Consider the following 20,320-nt stretch of genomic DNA (forward strand, 5'->3'; position numbering starts at 1 on the left):
TAAAGATTTATTTTATTTGATTTTTATGAGTATACTGTACCTGTCAGACTCACCAGAAGAGGGCATCAGATGACATTATAGATGGTTGGGTGCCACGATGAGTACACTTGGAATTGAACTCATGACCTTTGGAAAGACAGGCAGTGTTTTTAAATGCTGAATAATCTTCCTAGTCTAAACTACTACTACTACTACTACTACTACTACTACTACTACTACTACTACTACTACTACCACTACTACCACTACTACTACTACTACTACTACTACTACTACTACTACTTATTATTATTATTATTATTATTATTATTATTATTATAAAAAGACTTAAAATTGAATCAGAACTGTGATACATAGCAGTAAGTGTTCCCAGTGAGGGTCACAAATAACATAAAGGGTATGTACTTGAGCAAGAGTTACTCTGCTGGAATCCTCATATTTCATATTTACTTGAAAATCTGTCACAGCAAACTATATTGATATCATACAGTAGTCCAGAGAGACCATACCCAAAAGTATATAATTCCTTCTGAAATAAAGTGTTGATAATACTGCACATCACACATTTGTATGTGAGCCTAAAATTAATGTTCTACATAGATGAAAGCATTCCCACAATCCTAATCTTAGTCACTTGATTTTTTTTTCGTTTGGAAAATGGCTGAGTATTCTTCAGTTCCACACCTGAACTGAACTGACTCTTCCTCAGACTGTATACATAGAGGACATCTGAGTAGCAATTGACATTTTTAGCCAGGTGGGTCTCCCCATGGATCTTTTTGGGCATGAATAAGCATGCATAGACATATTTTACTAAAGGATTCATGTAGTAGCCTAAATATTACAGGATCCCTCTGCTGTAAATAATTTTATTTTACACATCTGAAGGAAGGTGTATCATAGGCTGTGTATCAAACGTTGTAGATATTACACCATCCATAGATGATAATATATCAAGAAGAATCCCTTAGGATTAAACACATTGATCTAGAAACTCACAGACGATTCTAATCCAGGACAGGTAATCACTTGGCTTGGAAACTTACAATAATATAATGCTCCGGATCTATGTGGAGTGTTAATAGATAATGAGAAACCACCTAAAAAGCATATGCATAAGTACAAGATGCTATTCAAAAATTATCCAGATGGAGTTTGGCAACCTACATTCAGCACAAAGGGACTGATTCGTCACTTCACAGATTCTGATCAGATCAATTTAGTATTGAGAAAACTATATGAGAACTTACTTGCGTATCCCATGACTGTACAACTAGGTAGTCACAGCAAACATGACATTCAGGAAGCATAGCTTGAACTTGCCAACAATGGACAGAGTGCATTTAGCTGACGAAGTCTGACCATGAAACTCAAATTTCTGAAATACCACATAGGTTTGAATTTACAGGACAATAAATACTTAATGAGTTTTGGGGCAAAATTCTAATCTAAAGATTAAAAAAAATTATTTATCAACCAGCTCTTAATCCCTATGGAGAGATTAATGGTAGATATAATGAATTTAAACTGTAGCCCAGAGGTATAAATAATAGGTGCAATTTGAGGTGATTTGATATGTTAAAGAAACATAAAAAAAGGAGTTCATTCTATCTTTGAACAGATTTGCTTCTCAAACATGTAGCACGAGTTACTGTGGAATGACCTAGACACATACATGCACATATCCTACAATTAATTGATTTGTTCTGTTCTGTGTGTGGTATGCCGGACTAATCCAAGGTAGGAAGTATATAATGCACAAGTATTTTAAACCCAATATCAATGAAAATAAATCAGAATTCCTCTTGTGAATGCCATCCTAGATGAGTTAATCCAGATCAAAAAGTAAAGAATGAGTTACATATTCACTTTAATCTGAATGTTAATTCTCTAAACTGTGTATCTGTATGATCAGTTTTGTGTAAGAGTCTAGTATGAACCAGACTGTCCATATTTTGAGAAGTGCAAGTGTACTTATGTATTGCTGAAGGACACAGTCAGGAACAGGAATATCAACTGTGAAGAGACAGGGAAAAGAGCAACAATGAAGGGAATGTAGTACATACAGTTAAATTGAGAGACATTTGAGGCATTAAATGGAAAACTAATGGAGTAGAAAGACAATTTTTTTTAATTTTCTATCAAGTAACTAAACATTTGCTATAGTTACAAGGGCAGAAGATAAAATATTGAATGGGTTTATCTATGTGAAATTCGAATAATAAGTAAGTCACAACAATTTTGGATTTCAACTTTCAGTAAACCTATGTTAGAAATACTGACTGTATAGTCATTAAGAGAGAGATGTTAACATCTCTGTTGGAAACATACATATCTTATATTATAAACATTGGAAGTGCAAAATAATCTATGTATTTGTTTACATTTCAAAGTCATTTCCCAAACTCTTCTTTCTTTCTTGAATCCCCCAAGCCTTTCCGATGCTCTTTGTTTCTACGATGGTGCTCCTCCATCTACATGCCCACTTCACTTTAGCCATCTAACATCCCCCTTCTCTGGGATATGACATTTCCACAAGACCAATTGCCTTCCTTTCCAGAGATTGCAGATTAGACAGTTGTCTTCTCCATATGCTTTGCTATCTATATAGCAGTATCCATGTACTGGCCAATTTCCTGAGACTCTGAAGGATAAACTTAATTGATACACTTGTGTTTCATATTTGTTTCCAATCCCCTTAAGATCCTTTAGGCATTAGACTAACTCATCTTATGTGGCTGTCAGTTTCTGTCAAATGTTTAGCTGTATCAGCATCTGTCTCAGTCAGGTGATGGCAGAGCCCCTCAGAGGACAGACATATTAGGGTCTTATCTGCAAGCACATCTTGACATCAGGAATAGTTCGAGGATTTAAGGTCTGTGGATGAAATGATTCTTATGGTGAGGTAGTCTCTGAAGGGGCTTTCTTCATTCTCTGCTCTTTTCTTTTACTTTTTTTTAGGCCTTGCATATTTATAGGTTAAAATTTTGAGCTGCATGGGTAGCACCATAACTTCACTAGGGTCATGTGTAGCTACAAGAGGCAGTCTCTAGTTGTTCTATCTCTTTGCTGCTTAGTATTTAAACTACTATCATCCCAGTAGGTGTATAAGAGCCTTTTGCATTCCTGAAATCTGGGACTTTCCTGGGGATACCCAAGTTCACCACCCACCATTGATGATTATTGTTATTTATTCCCTTTTCCTCTGGATTTCTCTCTTGTCTCTTTTCATTGTCGCTATCCCCCTCCCCACTTTGTCCATCCTTCTCTACCTCTAGCTAGGTCCCTTCATCCCTCTGCCTTCTAAGTTTGTTGCAAGCATCCATAATTGGATTTCTCTCATGTTACCCTCCATGTGATAAAGGATTTGAATACGGGGTATTCTTAACTTTGTGGCTAACATCCAATTGTGCCTAAGTACATTCCATGATATGACCTTTTCGTACTCTGTTACTTCACTATTTCCAGTTTCTTCCCTTTGTGTACAGTGTTCTTGGGGTCCTCATTTTTAATACCTGAGTCGTGTTCCTTTGTTTTATTATAGCACACGTTCTCTATTTATTCCTCAGTGGGGATGACATATTTCATGATTGGTTCCAGCATTTGACTAATATGAGTAAGACTGCTTTGAACATGTTCAAGCACATGTCCTTGTTATATGTGGACCAAGTGTGGGTATATGTGTTGAAGTGAGTGGTAAAGCTGGGTCTTCAATAAAGCTATTTGCAATTTTCTCTGAACCTCCACCTTGATATCCAAAGTGGCTATAGAGCTACTAATCCCACCAGCAGTGGCGTAGTGTTCCACTTTGTCTACATCCTAGACCACTCTGCTACTGCATCAGTTTTTTATCTTAGTCATTCTGATTGGTGTAATGTGGAATCTCTGGTTCATTTTGATTTCCTTTTTTCTCATAACTCTGGATGTTGAACATTTCTTGATATGTTTCTCAGATACTGAATTACATCAGTTAAGGATTCTTGGTTTAGCTCTCTAACCCATTTTAAAAGTTTGGATATTTGGTTGTCTGGGGCAGTAAGGAAGGGGGTGTCCATGTGGAGGAGACAATCACTAAAATACAGGAGTGGGAGAGACTAGGGGTGATGGAGAGGAACCCAGGAAAGATAAAAACATTTGAAATACAAATGAGAAATACCCTATTTAATGAAAATGAAAAAAATAATAAACTTACACTTCTGAAATCTTACTGTTGAATAAATATAGCTTTTGAGATTTTAAACATTTATTTCCTATGTAATTTAAAATTGTATGTGCAAATTGAATACAAGTGCTCAGTACTATATTATCTAGATATGGAGCCTGAGAATTAAACTTATATGTTGTATAACTGTCTTTTAGAATATTTTTTGGAACTTATTTTAATTATTTCTAAACCTTATCTGAGCCTGACACTTTTTTATTGACTATGTCCAATTGTTTTTAGAAAGATACATAAAAGATATTTAATCTTTTCATAAACATTGACACATATACTTCAGCACTGACTCAATATGAATTAGGGTGGATATTATAAGGTATTATTAACCTACTGTTTTCATATAAGCAAATTTTGTACCTATTCTTTTATTGGATCTTTTTACTTGTTTTACTGTAGGAAATATCAAAATATACATTTGCATCCCATTACCATTTACTTGAAAATATTAATTTCATTGATTGTAATATGGCCCAGATGCAGTGGAAAATGGGTGAAATGTGAGGACTGCTGAGAAACATAGGGTCTGCTCTTTGTTAAGCTTGTCATATATCAAAATAAGAGAGGTAGAGTGACTGATACTGATACGTAAAAATGAAGTAATTCCAAATGGTTATGTATTGTGAAAATGATAAGCAGTCTTCATATTTAAGATTTTTAATATTTAAATGGAAATTATTTTAGATTCCTTTATATGGATGTCCTTCTGAGGAGATTATTAGGTCTTAGTAACCAATGCCCACAAGTATGACACCCTGATCTGCATATTGTTTTAAATTAAAGATAACTGAAGTAGCAAAATGCTGGAAGAAAATTCTTCCAGTATACTCCTGTCTGTTTAAAGATTGGATATGCAAAAGATGAAAAGAGTTATCTTTGGTTCCTTTATTGAATTTTCTTAATTGAAATTAATGTTTTCAAAAAGAAATATTAAAAAATATATCCATTTTTGTCACAGGTTATTGTTAGTGTTCTCACTCTGTGTAATTTCACTATAGAGTCATGCAATATTTTTAGTATATCTGTGATATTCATCACATGAAATCAGCATGTTTAAACTGATAACATCCATAATGTAACCTGTACCAAATTTCCACTTTATTTCCTTTTCTGCTCTATTACACGTCGATGTCATTTTTTTTAGCATTTGCCATGTATTTATAAATAAACATACTTATGTAGTCCACTCAGAATCACTTGTAAATATTCTTCAACAAATTTCATTCAATATGCAAGTTCAGGTCTTTCACACTTTTTGTTTAAAATTGCATGAAGCACTTCTCTGCATGAGGTCTTCTCCAAGCTCTGCTTTCTCTTCCAGAAGTATTCTTCCTATGATTCTTGTCACATAGCCAGCTTTCTGTTTTAAATCTGAGTAGAACTAGAACTTTGTAACAACTTTGTTTTTCTTGTCTAAAGATTCAATGGAACAAACTGCTGGTGGAAAATTTATTGGGGAAAATAGATCATTTTATTATCTCATTTAAGGAGCAATTATAAAATGGTTGATGTTGAAAATAGTACTGAAAACACGGAAGCGGTCATGATCTCATTTGTGACAGAGAAATAATAATTACCTGTATGAGAGCAATGTTAGTAAAGATAAAAAATGTTGGATCATGATTAAATTTCATGATAGCACATGAGGATCTCTTAGAGACTTAAATATAGTGATAAGTTTTGAGGTAGAATGCAGAGCAGGGTGGAAAGTAGCTGAAGATTTGCAAATAGAGACAAAGTATGATGTTATGCCTTTAAGTAACAAAGACGAGATGATGGGAGAATTTGACAGATTAATGTAAAGGAATCTAAGTATTTCATCTCTGTTAATTACCTGAGGGGAAGTGTTAAATAGACATTTTATTTTAAAAATTACGGCTGATAAATGTTCCTTTAGGTATTAAGATATGAACATAATTCACATTTAAAATTGTGCTTCATATAAGAAGATATTTCACATTTTAATAATTATTTCATGATTGATGATTCTGAGTATGTGACATTAATCTACTTATTATCTGTGATCTTTCATGTATGTAAATATGTATGTATGTATCTTTATATCATTATGATCTATCACATATAGCAGTCCATTTGTTATATTTTCTAACTCACATAGGTCCTTTAGTATCCTGAAATTATATCACATGATGGAAAAGTTAATTAGAAATGTCTCATGCTAAAACCCATATACAGTCACATTACCAAACTAAATCTCTCTGTTTTATGAAATAGATGAGGAAATTTGATAGTATAAAAATTAATTAGCTACCTTGAATCTCTTTTCTGAACTGTTACTTTACAATGAATCAAAATTTATGAAACAGCTTTTAAAATTCTTGAGTACTAATGTATAGCTGTGAAAAGTTTCATAAAATTAGAAAGTAGAGTGCATTTTATGTTACATATATATATATATATATATATATATATATAAACACATATACATATACAAACAAATATATATATATATAAATGTGTCCACCTACACGTATATACATATATACATATAAACATATATACATATGCCCTTACGTACACATACACAATTATATATATATATATATATATATATATATATATATATAATTATATATATATATATAATTCCCTATGTACACATACACATATACAAATGTATACACATATACATATATACATACATACATTCTTTACTAACCAAAAACTTTGCTTTTGAAAGAAATTGCCTAGGCATAATGTATATGGTTTGGTCAAATAAGAGAAAAATGATGTTATTATCAAATGACTCTGTTTGAGTATTCATTTCTTCTTTTTTAACATGATGATGGTTCTACAAATCTGACTTTTGGTAATTGGAGATTATATGTACTACTCTAACTCATTCATACTCTTACTCCAAAAATAAGTGATTACTTATTAAGTTTCCAGTTCATGTCTAGAAAATAGGTTTATAAAAAAAATGAAGTTTCTGCTTTCCTTCATGGGCTTCACCATCTAGGGAGGATATAGTCAAATATCATTATTTATTAAGCCTATAATCTACACTAAGTATTTCCTTCAAATTATATCATTTTGCTCCTCTAAAACTCGATTTAGGTATAAGTACACTTCATTTTTCAAATTCAAGAAAGAAAAGTGTGAAAAAGTCCCCTTGAGAATCAGGAGTACTGGAGTTAAAATTCAAGTTCACATAATATATTGCTTAAAATCATTTTTAAAAATGTATTATATGGGGTTGGGGATTTAGCTCAGTAGTAGAGCGCTTGCCTAGCAAGCGGAAGGCCCTGGGTTCGGTCCCCAGCTCCGAAAAAAAGAAAAGAGAAAAAAATGTATTATACTTGCTGTCTTGAGTCACCAAGTTCAATAACTTTCTTAATAAAACATAAAACAAAATAAAATCCAAGGGAAATATATTAATAAGATACAATTCCAAATTGTTTTTCCACTCACTTATTACCTTTCATATCTTTACATTTAACATAGAACTAGAAAAAATAAAATAAAAACTCTACCACCGATTCTCAACAACCATGGGACAGTTGTTTGTAACGGATGGAATTTTATAGATGACAATGGAAATAAAACTGTGAGTTTGTGACCCTGCTGGTAGATGCATGAAAAAACATGTATATTTAGGTTGAGTTTCTACAATATAAACCAGACTAATCCCTACAACTAGATGGCATGTGCATTTGGCCAAACAGGATAGGAAAATTAGCAAATGAGCTCCATATCTTAAACACATCATTTTATAAACTTGCTTGAAATCATGCTTTTGATAATTATCATCTTGACCAAAATCACCGTCAGGCTAGCCCATTCAAAAACAAATCGTTATCACCTTTTGCCAATTAATTCTATTTTTTATACAAGAGTAAGAATATGTAACTGCTATTGAGGTGGTTGTTAAGGGTTTCCAGTACCATTAGAGCTCATAGGTTGTTTTTTAAGTGTTTTTAAATTTTTATATTGGAAACATGGTCAAAGCAGGTACACTGTCTTGAATTTTCTCAACTGATCACATATTGGATTACCCGTTTCAAAATTAGCAGCAATAACTGTAAAGGATTTGGATAGTGTCAATCCCTCTGAAGAGAAAATAATGTACAGGATTACTCAGCTACAGTAATGTATTTGTAGCAGCAGCAAACGTTTCAAACATATGCTATTTTTTCCAAGGGAAAGTTGGCTACACAGACTATGGCAAACAAATGAAGCAGCAGCAACAATGTTTGTGGATCTTGAGTCTCTGCTGATTTCAATTCCCTGAGAGAATCACAGCATGAAGCCTGGCTGTTCTACTAGGTTCTGCCACTGCTGCTATTTCCTGTTTGTTATGACAACTCTGCAAAATTGAACTACTAGTGTATTCATGAAATGTTTGCTAATGGAACAAGCTGCCTCTGCTAAACTGTGTAATGTAATTCTGCTATCCAGACAACACAGATGGGAGTTGCTCCAATGAACCTTTTTAAACAGGGCCACCACCACTAAACCCAATGCTTCCATCCTTTTTTTTACCTTGGGTGGGAGGAGGGCTACAAAGGATGTTAAAGCTTTTAAGAGTCATCAGCAAATATTGATATTTGGAAAAAACAAAGTTTTAGTTTGAAGAGATATCAGCTGTGGGCTCTCCTTGGGGTGTAATATCACTCAAGCATTTGGTGTATGCTGCATGGAAGGACCCTGAGAATGCCAAGCTAACTGCAAAAAGACAGGTATTTTCTGGTCCTGCATATATCATTGAATATAAAGTTTTTTTCAACACTGGTAAGAAGCAGGAGGTTTGGAGCCTGGGGGGAGAGAGAATGAAGATGTTTACTATGCATGGCATCACAGCTCCATAAATTAAAAGAGATCTGGATAAGAGAGGGAGTGAGAGACACACACCAGAGATGCTGAGCACTATACAAAAATGGTATATTAAAAGCATTTTATTTTATTTCTTGTAGGACAGTTAAAAAAGAACCCAAAAGCTATTCTTTTTAATCTTATTTAGCATTAGATAAGTATCTCCTTTATAAGACAAGATAGACTTTTTTCTAAAGTACTTTGGTAACTTGAGACATTAAAAAAATGAATTTTGCTTTCCTTTTCCAGGAGCCAATAGCAATGTACATGAAGAAAGTACATCAGTAGTGAGAAAGATAATTGCTGCACTTCTTCAATAATCATTTCCTTAGGTAAGTGAAAATTTATTCAGGTCTTTCAGAAATAATCTAACTATTGTCATTTCCATCAGTATATGTAGAAGGAACCATGATATAAACAAATGGAATTCATTGCTAGAGTAAAATCTCATTTAAGTAAAACCATATTTGTAAACTCAAGGAACTTTACCAAGCAATTCCAATTGACATTCTTACACAAATTATTTTTATAATAAATGTAGTAAACAAAATACACCCATACATACAGTAATATCTTTGGAGTTAAGTTCACATCTTATTAATTAATCTATTATTACTTTGGAAGTAAGAAAAGAGAATATGGATTGTGTTTGGTAGCAGGCCACAATCCAAAGCATCAATCCCTTTCTGGTAATCTAATAGATATGAATTTCATTTCTTCCAAGAATGTTTAAACAAGGTTCTCTCCTTTTAGTATCCCCAGTCTCTTGATTTCTTTTTGGATATCACAGATCCCATAATTGTTTGGTTAAAAATGTTCACTACGGCATGATAATAAACTTAGTATTAGAAATTCTCTGTTAGTTGCTATCTCTGAATAAGGAAGTTTGAATCAGATAAACTAACTTGACTCCACAGAGATGTCATACTTCTCTAACTAGCATTTGCACAATTTTGCCCATAATACTGTGTCTTAGCCAGAGTTTCCATTACTTTTATGAAATACCATGACCAAGGAGGAAAAAAAGCAAGTTGGGGAAGAAAGTGTTTATTATAGTTTATATTTTCTCTTTTAAAGTTTTATTTAATAAAATTTTAGAGTTCAGATTTCATTCCTCTCAAAGCTCATATTCTGTTCTACATCCCATACCTTCTCCCCACATTCCCAACTGAATGAAGCTGTCTCCCACTCTACCCTCAGTCTACCAGACCTCTCCACTCCCTGGGAACTCAAGTGTCTTGAGGGTTAAGTGCATCTTCTCTTGTTGTGCCCAGAACCAGCACTCCAATCTTAGAGGCCTCATATTAGCTGGTGCATGATGCCGCATTGATGGCTCAGTGTCTGAAAAATCACTGAGGTCCAGGTTAGTTAACAATGCTGGTCCTCCGACAGGGTTGCTCCCCTACTCAGCTTCCTCCAGCTTTTCCCCAGTTCAACCACAGGGCTTAGCAGCTTCTGTTCATTGGCTGAGTGTAAATGTCTGCATCTGACTCTTTCAGCTGCTTGTTTTTTCTTTGGTAATGCAATCATGTCAGGTCCGTTTTGTGAACATGACAAAGCATGAGTAATAGTGTCAGGCCTTGGGGGCCTCTACTTAATCTGGTTCCCAGATATCGCGGGTCACTGGAATTCCTTTTACTCAGGCTCCTCTCTGGTTTTGTCCCTTAAGCAACAAATATGGGTCAGAGTTTTGATTTGTGGATGGCAACCTTATCCCTCACTTGATGCTCTCTCTTCCTCATGGAGTTAGCCTCTACAAGTTCCCTCTACCTACTCCTGGACATTTCACTGAGTCCTGATAGTCTCTTACCTCTCAGGTCTCTGGAATATTCTAGAGCCACCCCCACCTCCAACCTTTTAGTTCATGAGGTTGACTCTTTCCATTCATTCTGCTGGCACTCAGGACTTCAGTCAAACTCCCCATCAACACTTGAACATGTTCCCCTCTCCCTTACTGACTCCTTTCTCACCCAGGCCCCTCACTCTTCCCTCCTGAGGTTCATTTCTTCTCCCTTTCAAGTGGGATTGAGATTCCTCTTTGGCTGTTCAGTTGGTTAAAATTTTATTTTCCTTTTATAAAAATGGGATATTTTGTTTAATTTCAAATATTATTAACTTTTCTAGTTTTCCAGTCATAAGACTCCTATCCTTTCCCCAACCAGTTCTTCTATAAAGGTGTTCCCCTCACCAACCACTCACTTTCCCAGCACCCGTGACATTCCCCTACACTAGAGGTTCCAGCTTTGTTAGGCCTAAGAGCTTCTCCTTCCATTGATATCCAACAAAGCCATCCTCTACTACATATACATTTGAAGCCATAGTTCTGTCCATGTACAGTCTTTGAATATTGGTTTAGTACCAGAAAGCTATGGGTCGTTGGCATTGTTGTTATGGGCTTGAAAGCCCATTCAGTCCTGGTAATCCTTTCTCCAAATTTACAAACAAGAGGTTTGTTTGCATTCCACTGGTGTGCCAATTACTTTCACATCTGTAATTGGCATGGTCTACCTGGGTCTCTCAGGAAAGATCTATATCCATTTCCTGGCAGCATGCACTTCTTAGCGTCATCAATCTTATGTAGTTTTGTGGCAGATCTATCATCTATCTATCTATATATCATCTATCTATCTATCTACCTCTATATCTGTCTCTTGTTATCTATATCTATATCTTTATGTATATCTTTATCTATATTTATATTTATATATCTTTATCTATATCTATATCTATATATATATATATCTAAATATATCTATATCTATATCTATATATATATCTAAATATATCTATATCTATATCTATCTAAATATATATATCTATATCTATCTATCTAAATATATATATATATATGTATGTATATATGTATATATGTATATATTTGGTGGCTCCTACAGCTATGTGGTTTGGTGGAATTTTAGGATGGATTCTGTAGAACTAGGTCAAAAATATAGAAATGCCAATCAAACTCCTTCCTGTTATTATGGACCTATTGAAGTTGAGGTTTCTCTGGACATCAGCCATTCCTATTCCTGTCCATCCTTCTGAGTCTTGTGTTTCACCTGAGAAAGAATAGTGGTAAAACCTCCTAAACCCTTTAGTCTGGCCCTGAGAACACAGGAAGGTACATGTTATAGAACTGATATCTAATAGGAGTAGAGATCTGCCTTCTATAGTACATGATGTCCTGTGCTTTACTGATGTCTCATAGTTTTTGTATAAAATAAGGATTTGGGAGTAGTATTTGAAGTAGGAACACAATATTGACAGTTATATTCACTCTATAACTGGTCACGCTTTGTTGCTAATTTATTGCAAAAAAATGGAATTGCAAAACGGTATTATTGAGTACACATTCAGAAATATATATATATATATATATATATATATATATATATATATATATATTTGGTGTCTCCTACAACTGTGTATATATATATATATATATATATATATATATGTATGTATGTATATATAAATTCTCCTATAAAGGAAAGTACAATACAAAAATAAAATACAATGCTCAATCAATTAAAGGTCTGTAGGGAATATAATGGCCTTTGGGAAACAGAGAAATCATAGGAAATTGAGTGTATGTCACAGGAATGGACCTGGAAATAGAATTCTTATCCAGAATAAACTCCTCCACCCCATGTTCCTAGATCATTTCTATCCATGCCATGTGCCTGACCAACTTTCTCCATTCAAAGCATGAAAACACTAATGTAGGAAAAAGAAGTCTGTAGCTTTAAAGAGATAGAGTACATAAAATATTCCCATGTGTCATAGGAGACACTTCTGGAAAAGGCACTCTCAAAACTGGTCACTGTTAGGAAAGCTGTTTAGCAAGTAGGCCATGGCAGTTCTCAGTGATATCATCATTGATCCCTCCCTCCAAAATCTCTTGTAACCAGGAGATCCCTATCTTCTTCTGTGATGTCACAAGTGTTGTTGTGTCTGCAACTGCCTCTCAGATATTCCTTCAGTACCTCTAGGGTTTACTAATTGGCCTCTAATTCAGAGTAAACAGCCTTTTGGGAGGGAGAACAAAGAGGATGAAAAGATCTGATATGGGAAGAACAAAGGAAGCTGGCCTTCTGTCTTGGTATAAAAAAAGAAAAGAAATAAGTGGTCCTTGGAACAGCTCAGTGAGTACTTGGTAGGGATTTAGTGGGATTGACAAAGAGACTGCCTTGATCTGAGCCTCCCACCTATGGGAATCAGGAGTTGGGAGCCTCTCAGAAGCATCTGGACTTGCCTGTTTTCATTGTTCCTGGAAGTCAGAGAGTTTATATCATTAATTTCTTTATTCAATAGGCCAAGCGTTGTGAAGGGCACAGTTGTTTTCCTGACAGCTCATGGCCTTTACTCTTTTTGACAAAAGAAAAAAGTCCTAAGGAAAAAGGGATAGACAGATATCGTGTCTCTAGCTCAGAATAAACACCTCCATGTTTGCATATCTATAGTGCAGTCTGAGAAGCAGCATTGCTATTAGGTGACACTTCATCATCTCAGTCTTTCCACTAATATTTCCACTGAGCACCACTTTACTTTTCTGAGTCAATAGGTATGATTAGCTGTCAGTTTTTTCTTCTTTTATTTCTTTCATTTTTTTATGTTTTAGCAATTTTATTGCTTTTTTAACTTGATATTTCTATATTTACATTTAATGTTATTTCATTTCCCATTTTCCTACCCAAAAGGTTCCTACCCGTATCCTTCCCCTTTCTTCTCTAACCACCCCCCCAACTGTGCATTCACATTCCCTTGAACTGGGAGACAAACCTAGAGAGGACCAATAGCTTCGGCTTCCATTCATGATGAACAAGGTCATCCTCTGCCACATGCAGTTTGATCCATAGTTCTGTCCGTGTACATTCACTGAATATTTGTCTAGTATCAGAAAGCTCTGGTTCATTGACATTGTTGTTCTTATGGGATTTTAAGCTCCTTCACCTCTTGTAATCCTTTCTCAAAATCTGCCAGCAAGAAGTCTGTTTCAGTTCACTGGTTTGCTCTAGCATTAACTTCTGTAGTTGACATGATCTACCTGTGTCTCTCAGGAAATATCTATATCCAGTTGCTGGCAGATTGCACTTTTTAGCGACATCAATCTTATCTAGTTTTGGTGGCTGATATATATATATATATATATATATATATATATATATATATATATATATACACATATATATATATTCTCCTTTAGGTGGCTTCTAGAACTATGTGGTTGGGTGGAGGCAACATGGATTCTGAGCAACTAGGTGAAGAATATAGAGTTCAGAAACGACAGTGCCAAATAAACTCCCTCCTGTTCTTATGAACCAATTAAAGTTGAGGTTTCACTTGCTCTCAAGCCATTCTTCTTTCTGCCCATCCTCCAGTATCTTATGTTTGGCCTTCAGAGACATAATGGTAAAATGTATGACCCTCAAGTCTAGCAATGGGAACACAAAAAGGTAGATCGTGTAGTACTGATATCAAAAAGTACTAGAAACTGAATTCTATAGTTGTGTTGTCCTTTGCTTTTTTGAAAATTAAATTGGACACAGAAGTTTTGAGTACACATACAGGAATATTAATAAAGTATCTTATCATTGAATGTACAATGAGAAAGTGAAATACAATATTCATTCAATTAAGGTCTGTAGGCAAAATACTGGCCTTTGGGAAATAGAGAAATCCTGGGATATGAACTGTGTATCACAGGAATGAACCTGGGAAACAAAAATTATCTAGAAGAATCTCCTCCACTCTATATTCCTAATTTGTTTCAAGACATGCTAAGCCCCTGACTACCTTTGTCCTTTCAGAATATGTAACCTCTAATGAAGCAAAGAGAAATCTCTAGCTTTAAAGAGATGGAGTATGTAAAGGTTTCCACTGTCAGACAGGAGAAACTACTGGAAATTGCACTCCAAATCTTTTCAATGTAAGGAAAGCTGTTTAGCAGGTAGGCCATGGCAGTTCTCAGTGACATCATCATTAGGACTCCCAGAAAAACCTCTTATATCCTGGAGAGACCTCGCTTCTCCTGTGATGTCACAATTGTTGTACTGACTGCAACTGCCTATCAGATATTCCTTCAGTACCTTTGGGTCTTCAAATTGGCATCTAATGCATTGTAAATAGCCATTTGGGAGGGAAAACATAGAGGATGAAGTGATCAGACATGGGGTGTAGAAGGTGACCTTCTGTCTAGGTATAAAAAGAAGAAACACATGGTCAATGGGAAAGAACCTTGAGTCTTGGGTAGGTGTTGAGTGGGTTCACTGAAGAGATACCCTTGATCTGAGCCTTCCACATATGGGAATCAGAAGCTGGGAGCCCCTCAGAAGCATCTGGACTTCCCTGCTTGTTAATTTTCTTGGTAGTCAGTTAGTTTATATAATTCATTTCTTTATCCCAAAAGCCAGGTTTTGGGAAGGGCACTCTAGTTTTTCCTGAGAGCTCATAGCTTTTATCCTTTTGTCAAAAAGGAAAAGGTCCTAACAGAAAAGGTAAGGCAAGTATTTTGTCTTCTGCACAGAGTAAATTCCTCCATGCATTGTATTATAATAATGCAGTTTGTGTCTGGCACTGATATCTGGAAGGGAGAAGTGCTTCTAGATGAGACTTCGTCATATAAGTCTTTCAACTAGTAACACTCTGACTACCATTCCCTGACAGTGACCCCTTAAAATTCTGAGTAAATAGGTGTGAATAGCTGGCAGATTTCTTTTCTTTTATGTCTTTCATTTTTTTTTAAATTTTAACTAATTTTATTGCTTTTTTAATTGGATATATCTAAATTTTCATTTAAAATATTTTCATTCCCAGTTTTCTGACTGAAAGATCCCTTACCGGTACTCCTACACTTCTCTTATAACCACCCTTACTGCCCCTGGATACTCCCTTGAACTGGGAGTCAAAGCTAGGCAGAACCACGGGTTCTCCTTCCATTATCACCCAACAAGGCTATCCTCTGCAACATATGCAGTAAGAGCCATAGGATTGTTCATGTACATTCTTTGAATATTGGTCTACTACCAGAAAGCTCTGTTTCATTGGCATTGTTGTTATTATGGGTTTGAAAGCACCTTCAACTCTTCTAATCCTTTCTCAAAATCTACCAACAAGAAGTTCGTTTTCAGTTTACTGGTTTGCCACTAGGGTTCATGTTGTGGTTCTCCCTGCAGTTATCTGTGTTTGATGCTAATTCAACTGCCCGAAAGTAAGGTGCATAGTCCTGTACTCAGAACTCAGGTTACTTCACAAGAACTACCTCCCCATTGAATGTGTAAAATATAAGTGAGTGGCAGGAACAGGATAGAAGGAGGGTTAATTTGTGAGGAGAAGGAAGAATGGTCAGTAGAGATGTTTGAAGGAAGAGGAGGAGACTAGAGGAAAAAAGAGGATTGTAATATGACAGAGTGAATTTAAGATTCTGCTCTGTGTATTTACAAGTCGTTTTTAATATTCATAAGGGATGGATAGTACCCTACGTGGTGTGTTTAAGTGGGCAATTATATCTAATCAACTAAATCAAAGATTATTGTGCTGTGTGTTTTTTTATGTGAGGGTTTGAGTATGGGAGAGTGTATGACAGCATGAAACACTGTGTAGCTGAGTAGTGGGAAGGTGTTTATGCCAAGATATCTAGCAGAGAATTTCAGACACTTCGGTGCCAGAGTTAGCAGGATAAAACAAAAATTTACTTTTTATTTTTATATTTTTACAAGAATACAGTCACTTCCATATATAATATGCTCTAGCTGTGTTTCTCAGGAAAAATCTATATTTGGTTCCTGGCAGAAAGCACTTCTTAGCTTCATCAATCTTATCTAGTTTTGGTGATATATATGTAGGTGGCTCCTTTTGCTGCTTGGGTTGGGGGAATTTTCATATGGGTTCTGTGTAACTAAGTCAAGAATGTAGAATCCACAAAGGACAATGCCAAATAGATTCCCTCCTGTTCTTATGAACCTATTGAATTTGAGGTTTCACTGGACCTCTAGCCATTCCTTTCACAGTCCTTCCTCTTCTATCTTATTATTCCTCAAGAAAGAATCATGGTCAAACATCCACAACCCTCTAGTCCGGCCACGGGAAAACAGTGAGGTAGATAATACAGAACAGATATCAAATGGGACTAGAGAACCTAATTCTATAGTCCATGTTGGCCTTCGCTTTACTGATATCTGATAATTTTGGGATAAAATAAGGACTTGGGAGTTTATCATTTCAAGTAGCTACACAATATTTACACTGTTATACTCATTCTATAACTGGGCCACCTTTCTTGCCAAAATCTTTGCAGAAAATGGAATTGGAAAACAATTTTTGAGTACACATTCAGCAATATTTATAAATTCCCGTATCGATAAATGTACATTAAGAAAGTGAAATACAATATTCATTCAATTGAAGGTCTGTAGGGAAAATACTGACCTTTGGGAAATAGAGAAAACCTACAAAATTGTACTGTATTTCAAAGATTGTACCTGGGAATAAAGTTAATATCCAGAAGAATCTCCTCCACTCCATGTTACAAAATCTTTTCTACCCATTCCAAGCCCTTGAATAACTTTTTCCATTCAGAGCATGTATCCACTAATAAAGCAAAGAGAAGTGTCTACCTTTAGAGAGATGTAGTACATAAAGATTTCCACTGAATCTCAGGAGATATAACAGGAAAGGGCACCCTCAAATCTGATCAATGTAAGGAAAGCTGTTTAGCAGGTAGGCCATGGCAGTTCTCAGAGACATCATCATTAGGCCCTGCCTGAAAAATCTCTTGTAACCTGGAGAGCTTTATCTTCTTCTTTGATGTCTCTAGTGTTGTCAAGTCTGCATCTGCCTCTCAGGTATTCCTTCAGTACCTCTAGGGTTTAGTAATTGGCATCTAATTCAAAGTAAACAGCCATCTGGGAGTTAGAACAAAGAGGATGAAGAGATCAGAATTGGGGAGAAGAAAGTTGCCCTTCTGTCTTGGTCAAAAAAAAAGGGGGAAGAAATATGTGTGCTTGGGAAAGTCCAGTGATGCCTTGGTAGGTTTTGAGTGGTATTGCTTAACAGATAGCATCGATCTGAGCCTCCCACATATGGGAATCAGGAACTGGGGTCCTCTCAGAAGCATCCGGACTTCTGGGTTCTTATGGTTCCTGGAATTCAGAGAATTTATATCATTCATTTCTTTATTGCAAAAGCCAAGTGATGGGAAGGGCACTGTTGGTTTCCTGAGAGCATATGACCTTTATTCTTTTTCACAAGAAGAAAAAGGACCTAAGGAAGAAAGGAAGGAAAAGTATTGTGTCTCTTGCTCAGAGTAAACTCCTCCATGCTTTATATATCTCTTGTGCAGTTGGTGTCTGACACTGATGTCTGCGAGGGAGAAGGGCTTCTAGTGGAGACTTCATCATCTCACTCTTTCCACTATTATATCATTTATTTCTCATATTTTTTTTATTTTTTACAAATTTTATTTGTTTTTAAACATTTAAATTTCTATATTTACATTTAAAATACTATATCATGTAAGAGTTTCCACGAATATGATCCCTAACGGGTTCCCCTCCACTTCTCCTAAAAACCAACTGACTCTCCCTTCACATTTCCTTTAACTGCGAGTCAAACCAAGGGAAGACCAAGGCCTTCTATTTCCATTGGTGCCCAACAAGGCCATCCTCTGCTACATATGCAGTTGAAGGCATAGGTCTGTCCAAGTACAGTCTTTGAATATTGGTTTATTACCAGAAATCTCCTGTTTTTGGCATATTTGTTCTTATGGGGTTCAAAGATCCTTAAGCTCTTGTTATCCTTTCTCAGAATCTACCAACAAGAGGTCCATTTCAAGTCACTGCTTTGCCACTAGTATTCACTTCTTTATTTGACATGCTCTAGCTGTTTCCCTCAGGACAATCTATATCTGTTTCCTGGCAGAATGCACTTCTTAGCTTCATCACTCTTATCTAGTTTTTGTGGCTGAAGTATATATGTATATATACACATATATATTTTTGTTCCCTCCTACAGCTATTTGGTTAGGTGGTTAGGTAGAATTTTAACATGGATTATGTGGAATGAGATCAAGAATTTAGAATTTACAAATGAAAATGTCAAATAGAATCCCTCCTGTACTTATGAAGGTATTGAAGTTGAGCTTTCACTGTTCCTCAAGCCTTTCTTCTTTCTGCACATGCTCCTGTTTCTTATATTTTGCCTTAAGAAAGAATCATGATAACACATCTACAGCCTTCAAGTCTGGCCATGGGAACACAGGAAGGTAGATCGTGTAGTACCGATATCAAATATGACTAGAGAACAGAAATGTATAGTCCATGTGGACATTTGCTTTATTGATGTCTGGTACTCTTTGGATAAAATAAGGATTTGGGACTTTATCATTTGAAATAGGTACACAGTATTTACACTGTTATACTCACTCTATAGCTGGGCCCACGTCACTGCCAAAATCATTGCAGAAAATGGCATAGTAAAACAGGATTTTTGAGTACACATTCAGGAATATTTATAAAGTCCCCTATCAAGGAATGTACAAATGATAAGTGAAATACAATATTCAATCATCTAAAGGTCTGTAGGGAATATACTGGGCTATACAAGGCAGAGAAAACTAGAAAATTGAACAGTATATCACAGGAATGGACCTGGAATTAAGTCCTCCTCTCCAAGTTCCCAGATCATTTCTACCTATACCAGGACCCTGACTAACTTTCTCCTTTCAGAGCATGTAACCACTATGGAAGAAAAGAGAAGTCTCTAGCTTTATATAGATGGAGTAATAAAGTTTTCCCCTGTGTCACAGGAGACATACCTGGAAACGGCACTCTCGAAACTGCTCAATGTAAAGAAAGCTGTTTAGAGGTAGGCCATGGAAATTCTCAGTTACATCATCATTAGGCCCTCCATTAAAAAATCTCTTGTATCCTGGAGATCCCTAGTTTCTCCTGTAATATCATGTTGTCATGTCTGCAGTGCCTATCGTATATTCCTTCAGTACCTATAGGATTTAGTAATTGGCCTCTAGTTCAGAGCAAACAGCAATTTGGGAGTGAGAACAAAGAGGATGAAAAGCTCAGAGATGGGGAGAAAGAATATGGCCTTCTGTCTTGGTATAAAAAAAGAGGAAGAAATATGTCGACCCCGGGAAATATCACTGAGTCTTTGCTAGGAGTTGAGTAGGTATGTTGAAGAGATACAATTGATCTGATCCTTCCACACATGGGTTCAGGAGCTCAGAACCTGTCAACACTAACTGGACTTCCCTGCTTC

The sequence above is a fragment of the Rattus norvegicus genome, chromosome Y (assembly GCF_021556685.1).
Source record: "Rattus norvegicus strain SHRSP/BbbUtx chromosome Y, alternate assembly SHRSP_T2T, whole genome shotgun sequence".
NCBI classification, from domain to species: Eukaryota; Metazoa; Chordata; class Mammalia; order Rodentia; family Muridae; genus Rattus; species Rattus norvegicus.